This window comes from Camelus ferus, chromosome 29 (genome assembly GCF_009834535.1).
Source record: "Camelus ferus isolate YT-003-E chromosome 29, BCGSAC_Cfer_1.0, whole genome shotgun sequence".
In the NCBI taxonomy this organism is placed as follows: domain Eukaryota; kingdom Metazoa; phylum Chordata; class Mammalia; order Artiodactyla; family Camelidae; genus Camelus; species Camelus ferus.
This window is the reverse complement of record NC_045724.1, coordinates 17,360,603-17,374,542: the sequence shown is the minus strand read 5'-3', so window position 1 is coordinate 17,374,542 and position 13,940 is coordinate 17,360,603. Positions and strand designations below refer to the sequence as shown.

Sequence of the window (13,940 nt, the reverse complement as noted above, 5' to 3'; positions counted from 1 at the left end):
CATGAACTAAAAGGATCTGTAACGATCAGTACTGTTTCCAGACAAGTACTTAATAAACTCTTTAAAAATAATTAGTTCTCTTTGGTTAGCTCAACTCTGCAATCCTGGACACCATCTTGTTTCTACTATTTCCATTCTCGGAGACAGGGTGAAATCCAGCTAGAGCAGGTTGAATTCCATGGTGTCTTGTTTTCCATGTGAATAGCTTATTTTATTTAAATGTTTCCTTTACGTTTTTTGAGGGGAAACTCTTCAAATAGAGAAAAGTTGCAATTGTTAACCCTTGTGCCACATCTGCTGTATCTGTATCAAGTTTCTTTGGTGAACCACTTGAAAAGAAGCTGCAGGCATCATGATGTTTCACCTCCAAATATTTCAACATGAATTTCCTAGGAACAGATTGTTCTCCTGCACAATCACACTGGGATTCTCACATCTGAGAAAACCAACAATCGTTCCATAATACCGTCTCATATCCAGTCCATATTTAAAATCGAAGGCTGATTTTTCAAAAATTCTGAATCTAATGAATTCCAAGTCTGTGAGGCTTAGGGTCTTGACAATACGATCTGTGTAATGGGAAATTGTGAAGCTCTCGAAAATTAAGCTAACATCTAGAACTCTTCTGGCCACACACATTGATGTTTCTTTTCTTTGTTTTTTCCCACTAGCAAGCTAGCTCTAGGAATGCACAACTGCATGCTTGGGGTGGAGTGCTGCTGGAATTCCTTTTATTCTAAGACAATGTACCTGCAGGAAGACCTGTGTGGCCTGGGACCTGCTACAATTGTTTGGGACCTCCGGCAGGATTCACCAAAGGGAGCCAGGTGGGGAGGGAGGCTTGTCTTTGACTGGGGTGGAGACTCCCAGACTGAGCAATGTCCCCTCCGAAGTTGGCCAGGTGCCAGCCTGGTGTGGTTGCCAGCACTGCCGTCCTCACAGACACTTTCTGGGGAGTTCCAGATGGTGGCCCAGACAATCGAACCGTCCTGGCCTCAAAAGTCTGCCACAAATCAACACTGCAAGAAGGAAAGGAGGAAAGTTCTGCAGTGAACTTTCCTGAGTTTAGGGGGAATGGTGCTCTTTCTCTCCCTTCTCTGCAAATCCAGGGCTCAGGCTTAAGCCTCGGGCTTTAAAAACTGCTTCATAACTAGGGGCAGCATTAATTGGTAGAACTGTGCAAATAAGAGGGGGGACCCACAAGGATGGAGGGGGCAGGGGGACTAACTGGTCTGTGATTCAGGACAGCCTTCCTCCTCCAGCCCCCAGCCTTACTCGAGCTTGGCTGCAAGTTTCAGCCAATGTATTTCTGGTTGGGAAGGAAGCCAAGGGTCAGATAAAGTTCCAACATATTTTGCAGCAGGCCTGACACTTTGCCCAGTGCTCTAGGCCTGTGACAGCTGCCAGGATGGTGTGTTGGGAAAGCCAGGCCAGACAGAGCTGGTTTAAATGGGTTTGAGGGAGCAGGTATTTGACCAAGCAGACAGCTCAGCAACACCCAGCACGGTAACACCCTTGAACCAACGTGGCTGCCTGGGCCGCGTAAGGCCCCGCACGCCGTCCCCAGGAAGCCGCCAGCAGCTACCATGTTAATTCCCCTGCATCTCAGGGACCAAGATCTGTACTCCCATTGGACTATCTTTAGTAAAACAAGTAAACGCTTAAGCCATTGAGCACCTGACATTCATTATCTAATTTAATCCTCACGACAGCTCGGTGGAGCAGGTAGTGTTATTGCCCCAGCCGTACAGATAATAACTAACACATACAGATAACAGATACACTTACATGTATGAGACTCCCTTCTAAACACCTGCCAGGCATTACCTAACTTACTAGGGAAACTGAGGCACAGAGGGGCAAAGCCAGCTGTCCAGGGCCAGAAGGCTGGTAGGCGTGGACCTGAAGCCCCTGGAAACCAGGTGACTCCAGATGGAGGGTCCACCCCTGAACTACCCCAGGGTTTTCCAGCTGGGGAATCTGTTCTGAGACACGCAGGGGAAGACAGACCGGGGTGAGATGGGAAACAAAATGAAGGCAAAGGTTTGCAGTCTTCCGTTTCCTGACGAACATAATGAGAGGCCCCCGTGGGAAGAGATGCTCAGACATCTGACCCTGAGCCCTGGGCCGCTTTTCCTTCCTCTCCCCTGGCCCAGTTGGTCTGACTGTGTTGTTCCAGGCCTCAAGGGAGCCGTTGTGAGACAGACAGGGACAAGTGGGCAGGCTGGCAAGAGGCCTTTTGCTTCCACCAAGTTGCAGCTGATCCTTCTCTACTCCGAGGCAGCCCGAGGGCAGTGAAAAGCTGCCCTGTGTGTCTCCTGTGGCTGAGGCTGACTGTCCTGAATCTGGAACCGAGCCATCTGGGCACAGCCTTGCATGAAGGCCAGGCTTCCTGTCACATTTGGGCTCTGCTGATACCCCAAGGCCACCTGCAGCAATGTCACTTGGGAGGTGGGAACAGACTGCCTAGTGTCAGTCCTGCTATTGGCATCGTCCTCATCAGCTCTGCTGTCACCTGCATGTGAAGACAAACTCACACACCCAGAGGAGCTGCTGTCTTCTGTCCCACGGCCTGCACACACCCATGGCCCCTGGACTGGACTCTCAGGAAGGTGCATCAGGCCTTGCTTTGAAGCACCAGGCTGCGTGCTCAGAGGCAGTGCCACAAGGGCAGGATGAGATGACACTTCCAGAAGAGATGATGTCTAAGCTAGGTTTTACATATGTAATGAACCATGCATGACTATGACTGTATCCTGCTCCTCAGGGAAATTTAGGTTGACATATGCTGTCTTGACTTTTTCTTATGTTTACAGACATATCTATGCCTTTATCTATATAAATATCTCTAATTTGTTAAATTAGAATGGGAACAACTTTCCTCACTTCTTAAGGCACCAGGAACACTTTTTCATGTGGGTATGTACTGGTCTAATGGCTGCAGCGTATTCCACTTTATGAAGGCTGTACCATCATTTACAATAGCAGTCCCTTACTAGTAGACATTTAGACTTTCCTCAATGTTTTTGCTCATCAATCATCCTTCCTTTCTTCCTTTCCATAAATATTTATTACATTCTTACTATGTGTCTGGTATACGAAGATGAAAATGGACATGGTCTCTCCCTCAAAGACCTTTCAGTCCAGTGGAGAGACAAAATTCTAATCCCCAGATGCAATAAAAGCTAAGAAGGGAGGTTATTTTGAGAGGGAATACCAGGGCCCCTGCTCTACTGAGCACTTGGAAAAGGCTTCTCGGAGGTGCCAATCGTTTGAGGAGTGTAGGGAAGAGCATTCTGGGCAGACGGAACAGCATACGCAAGGGCAGAGATGGCTGAACACAGTGTGTGTGATATGTTTGGGAAAATCTAAGACTCCTCCTAAGGCTACAGTATAGGGACATATTGGGGGTGCAGCTAGACAGGCAGGGTGGAATCCACGTGAGAAAGCCTCCAATACCAAGCCAAGGCATTTGGACATGATTCAATAGGCAAGAGAGCCTTCATGTCAGAGTCTAGACACAGAATACTGCAGGCTCCCACCTGGAAACACCCAGGAGAATATTAATGTTCGAGAGGAAATCTCTGCTTTCTATGGAAGGTTTCTTTTCCTGCCTGCTGGGAGTTCAAAGCCTGTCCTAAGCTTCAGGGCTGGGCAGGTTACCTCATTACTGAGTCCCCCACAGAAATGTGGCCCAGAGAGATCAAGGCACTCACTCAAGTGAAGCAGCAAACCCATGCCAAAGTCAGAACCTAAGGCCCTAAATGCCAGCCTTCAGCTCCAGCCCCAAACCCGCCCCCTTTCATCTGCGGATTTTTTCTGGCAGCCACTCCTTCCACTTTGTGACAGGAGGGTGAGGAAACGCCTTTTAACAAGAATCTGTGGAACACCTACGAGTGTTCCACTGGGCTTAGCCCGGAGGATGCTCTCAGCCCCGGAGGACTACAGGAGTTCCAGTCATTTTTACCAGAAAAATCTTTCGGCCCCTCCCCCACTCCGCACCCTCTGTGCCTACCCCCCTTACCCCTCCTCCCCCTCAAAAAGTTGCTGAAAAATCATGCGTAACACAGCGGACAGGAGCTTCCTGCCTTGTTGAGCTGGCTTACTCAATTTCCCTCATTTGTCCTCTCAGACCAGACAGAGCAAAGGGCAGCCATCAAAGGTGTCTGGGACGAAGCTCCGGCCGCCGCCGCCGCCGGCTGACTGGGCTGCTGGGGACTCAGTCTGGTCCCGGTGTTCGCTGGGGGTAGGGGCTGGGGGAGGAGGAGGGGGTTGGGCCAGGGGGTGCGGGGGCGAGGAGAAGGGGGCTGGGCCGGGGGCAGCCCGGCGGGGTTGGGTGGGGACCCGCCCTGCGCGCCGGATGTGCTGTGTGCGCCACGTGCAGGAGCGTGCAAGCGGCAGCGGCCGATGGCGCAATCGCGGCCAACGTGCGGCTGGGCCCGTCCCGGGCGGGAGCAGGGAGGCGGGGGCGGCCAGCTGGCGGGACCCGCCCACAGCACCTACCTCCCACCCCTCCCTTCGCGCTCTTCTTGCCCCCTGTGAGGGAGGGGTTCGAGGGAGGATGCCGCCCTAGAGGTCCTCTGCGCCTTGCCTGGCTGGGCACAGGGGCGCCCGCACACGGGTGGGCACGCGCGGGCACACGGCCCGGGCAGGCTTGCCCTGATCCCCGCTGCCGCCCGGGCTCATTATCCCTGGGCCATTGGCGTTCTGTTCTGCGCTCATCCCTTCACCCCCGCACTGCGCTGACAGACACACGAGTTCCTGGTGCCAACCCGCAGACACACCTGGGCAGCTCCACGTGGGCGCCGCACGCGCCAGGGCGCATTTGCCCCGCTGGATTTGGAGAATTATTCTAAGTCAGCCCCTAGATTTGTTGTCCCATGCCTGTTGTAACAAGCATTGAGCTGTGTGTCCTTGGGGAAGTTGTTTAACCCTTCTGAGCCTCAGATAAGTCATCTGTTGGATGAGAATGATGATAGTACTTACCGATCTCATTGGGTTGTAGTAAGTAAGATAAGGGTGGTGGGTATAGCTCATGCTTAGCATACACAAGGTTCTGGGTTCAATCCCCAGTACCTCCTCTAAAAATAAAATAAGTAAGTAAACCTAATAATCTCTCTTCCCCACAAACAAAAAATAAGATAGTGGCTGTAAAGTATTAACCCTCACTAGTCACCCAATAGACAATAATCATGATGATTTTTATAGAGGGAGAAAACTGGGCTACAAGCCCCAGTTGGGCTCAGGGAGTCTGTGGCAGGGGCCAGAATGGGCTCCTGGATTGTTTTTTCTTTCCTATATCATATTTCTCTTTTCTGCAATTCCCTTCATCTCTTCGCCTGGAGCCTGCAACATTCATCCATTCACTCAACACAAGTTTCTTGATATTTGTGCCTACTACATGGTATTAAAAACTCCTTAACTGAGTGTGTGGCATCCCAGGCCCTGCCAGCTACACCTGTGGCCTCTCAGCCTGGACTGCTGCCAGCTCGGGCCCCTGACTCATGGGAGTAAGTCACGTCCCGCCTCAGTCTCTCCATCTGTACTCTAGGGATAAGGGCCTCCCCTCCCCAGTCTTCTGGGACCCGCAGAGGATGACTCAGATAACAGTGGGGAAAGCCCAGAAAAACAGAAAGAGGCTCTTACTGGAGCCAGGGCACGATGGCTGACGCAAGGTCTAGGTTTTACGTGCAATCCAGCAAGTGGCAACAGGGCGAGTCCGGGGAAAGCGTGAGGAGCCTGGGAGGGCAGAGGCATTCCTGCCCCTCCCCAACATCCAACAGCTGGGGTGGGGGACCCAGCCTGCGCCTTCCTCTGAGAGGCCAGCCCTGGGTCCAGGCTCTGCTTCTCCCAGCTCTGTGACCACCAGAGTTTCCTAATTCCTGTGATCTGCCTGCCTTTTCTGTCATGTAGGAGTCGTGACATTTCCTTCACTGGGCTGTTATAGGGAGTAAAGGTGGTAACCCTGAGGGAGGGCACAGTGCATTCTGTGTTTATGGGTGGGGGCTCAGGATGAGGAGGTTAGACAGAAGAAGGCAGCCCCCAGTCAGAGGCTTGGCATAGTCTGGTCACCCCAGGCTGGTGTCCAAGGGCCCCTCCCCAAAGAGTCAGAGATCAGTGTACCTTCAACCAACTCCAGACATAACAGACCCCCGCTTATACCCCATAATACCCAAGGAGTTTGGACTCAGGGTCCAAACCTGGTCTCTACCACATGCAAGCTGTATGACATTTGGCAAGTTACTGTCTTTGGGCCTCATTTCTACACATGTGAAATGAGGACGGACATGCCTGCTTTATGAGGCTGTTGTGAGGATAAGAGAAAATGAGGTACATGTGAAGTGTTCGTAACAGTGGCCATTGCTGTTGTTGTAAAATGCATTTTTTACATTTCCCCCACTGCTCCTCACCATTACCTATCACAGGTGGGGCCAAGTAGAATATTATTATCTTGGATCTTTGGGATAGAAATATGTACTGAAATCTTTGGTGTCTTTGTTTTCTTTTAAAGTTGATGGCCTCATCAACTTTAATGGCAGGAGTTCTGCCTGCTTGGGGACCTTATAGCCATTATTGTATTTAATATGTGATGAAGGACTTATATGACATCCATTATACAGATGAGAAAACTGAGGCAGGGAGCGGTCAGATAACTTGTCTCAGGTCACAGGGTCAGAAAGTGACAGTGCCAGGGTGTAAGCCTAGGCCTGCTTGGCTCCAGATTGTCCCACCACACAGGGCCCTTCCCGCCTCTTGTGTTTCTGCTCTGGGTGTTGCCTTGCCCTTTCCTGAGTGGGCCTCTTAGGGTGTCTCCAAGGCCAGGGACAGTCATGATCATTGCTTCCTTGTCTTCCAGGGTGTGGCCTGAGTACACAGTAGGTCCTCAGTCTGTGCTGCTGAACAGGGAAATTGAGTCCCACTTAGCAGGGAGATGAGTCCTATCAGGAGGGAAGTGACTCACCCGGGCCAGCTGAGTGTGAGGGCTGTGTCTGTGTGTCTGTGTGTGTGTGGGTAGGGGTGGGCGTGGACGTGGTTCTGCACAGATGATGTGGAGGGAAATCCAGGCTGGTGACCCAGTCCCTGCCATCTTTGCCAGCCCCAGCGTCACAGAGCCTCCCGTCCCTTCCCAGGCCCTCTCTGCCTGAGGCCTCTCTTCTCTTCAAGCTCCTTCCCCACCCCAACACGGTCCTCATGTGTCAGCCTTCAAGATGCCTCCTCCACACCTCAAGACTCTATGCTGAGCCTGCAAAGGGGTGGGGGTCAGGGGTTCTCAGAGCCACCCTCCCCTCCCCAGCCTAACACAGGCATCTGCCTGGGGTCACAGCCACTGTCAGCTTGGATGAGAAGCTGGCTCCTCCTTTGCCTGAGGAGAAGCTCTTTGGGTATCTCCAAGGCTGGGCCCTACTATTTTTAGATGCCATCCCCTCCCTTCCCTCCCAGCTTCATACCAGCTGGGGGAGGAAATGACTCACTCAAACTCAGACAGGTAGAGGCTGCCTTAGTGAGCCGCAGGCCAGCCCTGCCTGGCTCCAGCCCTCGGAATGCCCCACCTGGGGTCACCCCCGAGTGGCCTGCCCCTCATCCTGAGGATAAAGCTGTTGGGATCAAGGCCCAGGGTCTCGTTAGGCCTTTTGTGGGCTCCCTCTGCTATTTGTCTCACAGGACTGAGGGCAGGACACTTCCAACAGGTTGTGGACCCTCTGTTCACCTTAGCAGACTCCAGGCCTCTAACTCTCTTCTGGGCCTGTGGTAGGCCCCAGCCCAGTCTGAGGGGGTCAGGCAGGTCAAGCAGACTGACTGTGGTCCTACCCATTAGCCTCAGTGGAGACCAGGGGTACAGAAAGAAGAAAGACTGCTCAGTAGGGGAAGGGGAAGACATGAAGACCCTGGGTATGTGCGCCCAGCTTGTCCCAGCTTGCCCACGTATGAGGAGTTTACTAGGACCGGGGATTTTCAGTGCTAACCAGGAAAGCCCTGGGTAAGCCATGACAGCCGGTCACCCTGGTGCTGAGTTGTAGGCTGTATCTTCAGAAAAGGGCAGGTGTTGGGAGCTTGTTTGGATTTCTTGGCCTGGTTGCGCCCAGTCAGGACTGGAGGACCAAGTTCCTGGACAGACCTCTCTCTGGTCAGGGGATGGTTCTATTCACCTCCACTGGGGAGAGACTGGGCCTGGGCTGTGTGAAAGGCCAGGAGCTCTGGGCTGGCTGAGAGACCCAGGACGCACCTTGGCTGGGACGGCTCTCCTTGCTAAAGCCAGAGACGGGGAGGGCGGGCAAGTCAGCATGGGGTTCGGGGCAAGGATGAGCAGGGCTAGTATTGGGGGTAAGGAGAGGTGTCGGGGAGAGACACTGGGAATAGCAGGAAATAACGATGAGAGCATAGGGTTGGCATCAGGGAGGCTCGGTTCCAGGCCCCCTTACTGCCAGTGCCTCAGTGTCCCCAGCTGTAAAATGGGAAGAGGGGCACCTATCCCACGGCCTCAACTGCCTGTAGTGAGGAATTTGAGAGAATGCCCGGGGCAGTGGGCGGTGGCAAGCTGGAAAGCTGGGGCTGGGGTCGTTAGTTGCAGAGGCCTTGCTGGAGCTGATAGCCCACAGAGCTCTCAGCTGGTCAGGGAAGTGGGCAGAGGATGCCTTCGCTCTCCTCTCCACCCCAGATCAGCATCTGCGTCAACATGGCCCCTGGCCTCACCTTGGGGGTCATATCAGGGGAGCAGTGGCCAAGGCCCAGACCTTGATGGGGGCACACACTTTGCCATTGTCCTCCTCACCCTCAGGGTGTTGGCTCTTTTTCCACGGACCAGGGGTCAGTGGCCTAGGCAGCAGCTCCCACAACTGAACTGGGCAGCCTTAGGCAAACCACTTCTCTTTTATGGGCCTCAGTTTCCTCATTGGTAAAACTGCGGGGTTAGATGGGATCTCTGGTTTTTCAATATTTATTTTTGCAGTGGAACTTCTTCTCCAGTCAGAGTTCCAACTGCACTAAACGGAAGAGAGGACAGGGGGCAAATGAAACCTGGGCAGGGCTGGAGCACCAGGCCCCCCTCACCCTCACACCCCCAGGGGACCAAGGGCTCAAGGGGACACAGCATGAGACCCTCTATAGGGAGCCTGCCTTCTCTAACACTCTATTATTTGTGCCTCTAGGGCAAGGGTGTCCTGGTTTCCTTCCCCAGGCAGCCCAGTTAGGCCCCAAGCCCAGCACCTGGCACATTCTACCAAGTATAGAAATCTCTGAGTTCTCTAACGCCTGGTTCCTGCTGACAGAGGTCTGTTTCAGCCCTTGTTATAGAAGTCAGTGGGATCATAGGCCCCTTGTCGCTTCTCAGGGAAGTGACAGGACTGAAGCCTATGCCACAGCCAACCTTGTGGGGCACTTCTGGGCTTGTGAAGGATTTCCACATACCTCATCCCATGGGCTCCCCAACAGCTGGCAAGACAGGCCTGAGATTCCCACTTAGTAGGAATCTTAGACTGGCTCAAGATCCCCCCACTGTGGGTGCAGAGCTGGGCACCTAGCCAGGAACCCTGGTCTTTGCCTGGAGCCACAGTCAGGCGCACCCAGCCAAGGCCCAGGCTTTCCCTTGCTTATCTCTGGGATGCTGGCACCTGCCGGCACCAATGGCAGAAAGAGGAGGTAGGAATCCACGAGGAAGGCAGGAAAGAGGGAAAACTTTCTTCCTTATCCTGGAGGTCTAGGGCAGCCATTCTTCCTAGCTAACCAAAGAGTCAGGGTTACCTGCACTCCACCCCATCAACTTCCCTGCTTCAGTCAGAGAAGGGTGGGAAGGGGGAGGAAGGGACCTCAGAAGCTGAGACTGCATGAACAGGTAAGGGAGGATGCCAGCGGCCAGGCAGCTGACCCAGGGTTGCCCAAGGGCTCTCAGGAGGCCCCCCGTGGGCACTGACATCAGCAGTGCCCTGGAGGGACGTGCAGTCCTTGGGCTGTCTGCTCTCTCACGACAGCAGGCATGGGGAAGGGCCGAGCCAAGTCAACAGTTCCTCGAATTGTGTTACAGCCTCGGCCTGCCAGCTCCGGAGCTAATAATACAAACAGATGTAGGGTCACACAACTCCGTCCCATGACCTGAATCCCACCCTGCCGCGTGAACTCAGGCTCAAGTCCCGGCGTCCTGGGGTGAGGCTGGGTCCAGGGAGGACTCCAGCCCCCAGGTCGGCCTGTTTGTACAAAGCTCACCCAGGTCAGGCTAGCAGCCCATTGACTTCACTATTGACAGAGGCTGGCATTAAGGACTTAACCAGTGAGGTCTGTGAAATGATAATGATTGTAATAAAATTTTTTAAATGATACAAATGAAAAGTGTTTATGTATAATTTTAAAATTATAACAAGAAATTTTAAGTGATACGAATGAACTATGATAAAGATGCCCTTTACAGCTGAGGCTGGAAACCTAATCTCCAGACTTTGTGGCCAGGGCTTCAGTGCTGAGAAGGGACCAGAGGGAGACTGAATACCCTGCCTCCACCACCACCATATGCTGTGTGAGCCTGGGGCTCACAGCCTGAATGTCACAGATAGTCGCTACCGTTGTGGCAGTCAAGGAGGCTGTCGGACACACAGGGTCCAGGATGCCATCCTCAGCACCTGGGCCCTAGGCTGGTGGCCATCAGGTAGCAAGCCTGCCAGCAGTGACCCTGCAGCCATGGCCAGGGCAGCACTGGGGCAGCCCAGGGAAAGCACTGGGTCTGTGTCCAGGAGTGGGTGCTGCCACCCGGCCCAGGCCTGAGTGCCACTGAGAGCATCATCTTCTACCCATCAGGGGTGGGAAGCGCTTCAGACAGCGAGCAGAGGTCCCCTGGAGGGTGAGCACTGTTCATAATTCTCACGTGAGCCCTGGTACAGCCATCCCCGCTCGGGGAGAGGAGACATGGGGGTATCTTCTGGGGGACTCTGCTTCCCCCAGGAGGTGGGGAAAAGGGAAAAGGTGTTACTCAATGCTTATCCCACAGGAGACTAGTTACCTCCCCCCACTCTCCAGCTAGATGCTGGTCCTCACTGGAGCCCTGTCAGGTCTGGCAGAAGCGTCCCTGGTCCTGTGCGTTGGATTATGGCTTCAAAGCTACCTACATGGCGACCCTGGGCAGGGTGGGTGAGGTGGAGAAAGCTGCAGAGGGACTGCCACGAGGGCCATCAGAAAGGCTTCTTGGTACTGGGGGGCCCTTTCTTCTTCAGCAGTGTTCATGGAGGCCCCGCTATGCCCAGGCCCTGGGACTGCAGCCCTGAACAAGTGGGCAAGCCCCAGACAGGAAGTGAAGGCTTCTTCCAAGAACAGCACAGGGACCTCCAGTTACAGTATGAGAGGGCAGGCTGGGCCAGGCTATGGGAACAAAGGAAGGCCTCCCAGAGGAGGAAAGTGGAGGAACAGCAGGGAGGCCTCAGGCAGAGGGAGGTGGGCAGCATGTCAGGGAAGGAAGGGTGGGTGGAGGAGGCTCTGGCAGGCAGCAAGGTCGAGTGTGAGGGCCTGGAGGCCATGGGGAGCCAAGAAAAGGCCTTCCCTCCATCCTTCCAGCCTCCACTTCCCTCATCTGTAAAGAGACAGCCACCATCCTCCTGTGCTGTTAGGGTGCCTGACTCTTGGGCCCCCTCACTGTGTCCATCAGAAAAAATGGTAACAATCCAGTTAAGGTAGTAAGACTGCTGATCAGAGTCCCTGAAGGCCTTAAACTTGACCTCTTGGCCTTACCAGCACCAGCTCCACTGGGGAACTGCACCCTGCCCTCTCTAAGGAAAACCCCAGCCAGAGTCAGAGCTACAAAAGTCAGCCCTGCCCTCCCTGGGACTTTGTTCAGACTAAATTAATGAAAGGGAAGATGGAGGTGGATGAGGTGTGGCAGTTAGAACCCCACACTTCTCCCAAGCAGAGCCCCAACTCCTGGGCTCTGGGCTCTGGCAGGCTGCTTGGCCATGGGGGTTCCAGAGATGCCCCTTGCACCCCTTGTCCTGACTGGGCCCTGGACCTTTATTTCCTGCCCAAAGAGCTGTGGGGCTTTGGAAGCGACAGGAAGCCTAGGCCCTGCTCCTGGTGAACATCCCTCCAAGAGGGTCTTGGGGGGAAGGGGTGACAATGTGAATGCCACAACCTAGTCCTCCAGCTCTGCCAGCCTCTGCCCCCATCCTCTCCCTGCTTCCTGCAGGGCTGGCCTGACAGGGCTGTCTCTCTAGGGCAGGGCCCAGCACCAAGAAAAGCTCGACATGCTTGCTGAACACATAACTGTGTGGACAGGGAACAGCCCGGGTTCCAGAGGCACAGGGTCCCTTGTTTGTTCATCCCCAGTGAAGTTCTTCCTCTGCCCAAGGTCACTGGATATGACTGGCAGGATGACAACTGGAAACCTGGCCTTTGTTTTGTTCCTGAGTGCGGTCGCTCCCATACTTCCCCAGCTCCGGGACTTTGCTCACTGTCCCCTCTGGTCAAGAGCAGCACCTCACCCGCAGCCCTGCCCGCACTCCCACCTCCATCACTGATGCCTGTTTCTTTACCGACAGTCCCCAGCCAGAGCCGCTCGCACCTGCCATGCTCCCAGGTTTGTTTCTGTCACAGTCCTCTGCCCACTGGGTCTGCTGAGCACCGGCTTATCCACCCGGCCTGTAGTTCCTCCAGGGCAGCCGTCTGTCGCCTGTGTGGTTTCGGTGTCTGGTGCTCAGTTAATCTCCCTCGACTGAAGACAAATAACAACACTTAGAGCTTCTATGTACCAGACACTGTTTTTTAAGTGTGTATATGTGATAATTTTAACTCTTTATAGTAACCCAATGAGGTAGGTGGTTTTATTACTCCTATCTTGAAGATGAGGCAGAGGGAGACTAAGTGACATGCCCAAGGCCACCCAGCCAGTACATGGATCAGCCCAGGCACCTGGGATATAGGGTCCATGCCGACCCCCCACAACTGATCTACCGTGCTGCCTCCCGGGAGTGATGCCAGCTCAGGGAAGCTGCCCTGCATGGTAGAGTGGACACCTTTGTCACTGCCTGCAGACAGAGTGCACAGCTCATAAGAGCAGCCCATCCTCAGCCCCAGCCCTGGCCCCTCAGATTAAGTCCCACTTTCCTTAGTGTGGCCTTTCCCCTTTCCCACCCCTGAACTCAGGACTCCTGCCACTCGGCACAGGTGGGTGCGATCTCCCAAGGACAATGAATTCGGGTTCAGCAAACGTTTGCAAAGAATGCTCTGCTACACAGACCCCCAAAGGCACGCACAGCTTCATGGAGACCCTTGGAAAGGGAGACATTTCCCTCCTCAAGTCTCAGTTTCCTGCTCTGGGAAATGGGCTGACTCGCTCAAATCACATGGTGTGACATTTAGTAAGGCTTCTGACTTGCCCCAGAACCCACGCTACGTCAACAGTCTGTTTAACAGAGTTGGCACTGCGGTCTGTGCATCTGACCCGGACAGACAGGTGACTCTGCCAGGGAACTCGTGGTGGTGATGAGGTTATAGTCGGGCTGGGGTAGGTGCTCCTTGCCCCTTGGAGCAGTTCCCATCTCGAGACCAGGGGGCAGCCTGGGACGAGATAAGCTAGTTGATCCTAGGAGCTTGTATGGACTAGTGGCTTGTTTTGCCACCTGACAGTGGGTGGGGACACTTGTCAAAGGCTTTTTTGCAGCAAACAGTTGGACGGAGCCTGTCCCACCCCTTCTGGCTTGCAGAGCTGCAAGCTGAAGGCAGGGGGTTGGGGTGGGTGAATGGGGGCGGCTGGCAATGCCTCTGCCAACTGCAGCCAACAAGTGGCGGCTCGCAGACCGGGCCGGGCTGGCTGCGGTGACCCGGGCGAGGGCAGCCAATGAGCTCCCGGGCTGCAGTGGCACCACTGGGCAGCCTGCTTGTCTTTGGCTGGAGCAGTAGCAGGAGGAGCCTCAGGCCACCAGTCAGGGCTGCCGGGCCCTGTCTCTGGGAGGCCCGGGCAGATCTGTGGC

The 13,940-nt window shown here is 54.3% G+C and overlaps 1 long non-coding RNA gene across 8 annotated transcripts in view; it reads right to left on the bottom strand.

Moving 5' to 3' along the window:
* LOC116660509 overlaps positions 1-12,668 on the bottom strand; it is a 58,568-nt gene extending 45,900 nt beyond the window's left edge. For 7 of the 8 annotated variants that reach the window (XR_004316065.1, XR_004316063.1, XR_004316068.1 and 4 more), the window contains exon 1: positions 4,107-4,483. This is a non-coding gene — a long non-coding RNA (uncharacterized LOC116660509). Of the gene's footprint in view, positions 1-4,106; positions 4,484-12,532 lie in introns of those variants that run through there. The other variant, XR_004316064.1, reaches the window with a different exon arrangement.
* Between the last annotated feature and the right edge of the window lie 1,272 nt (positions 12,669-13,940).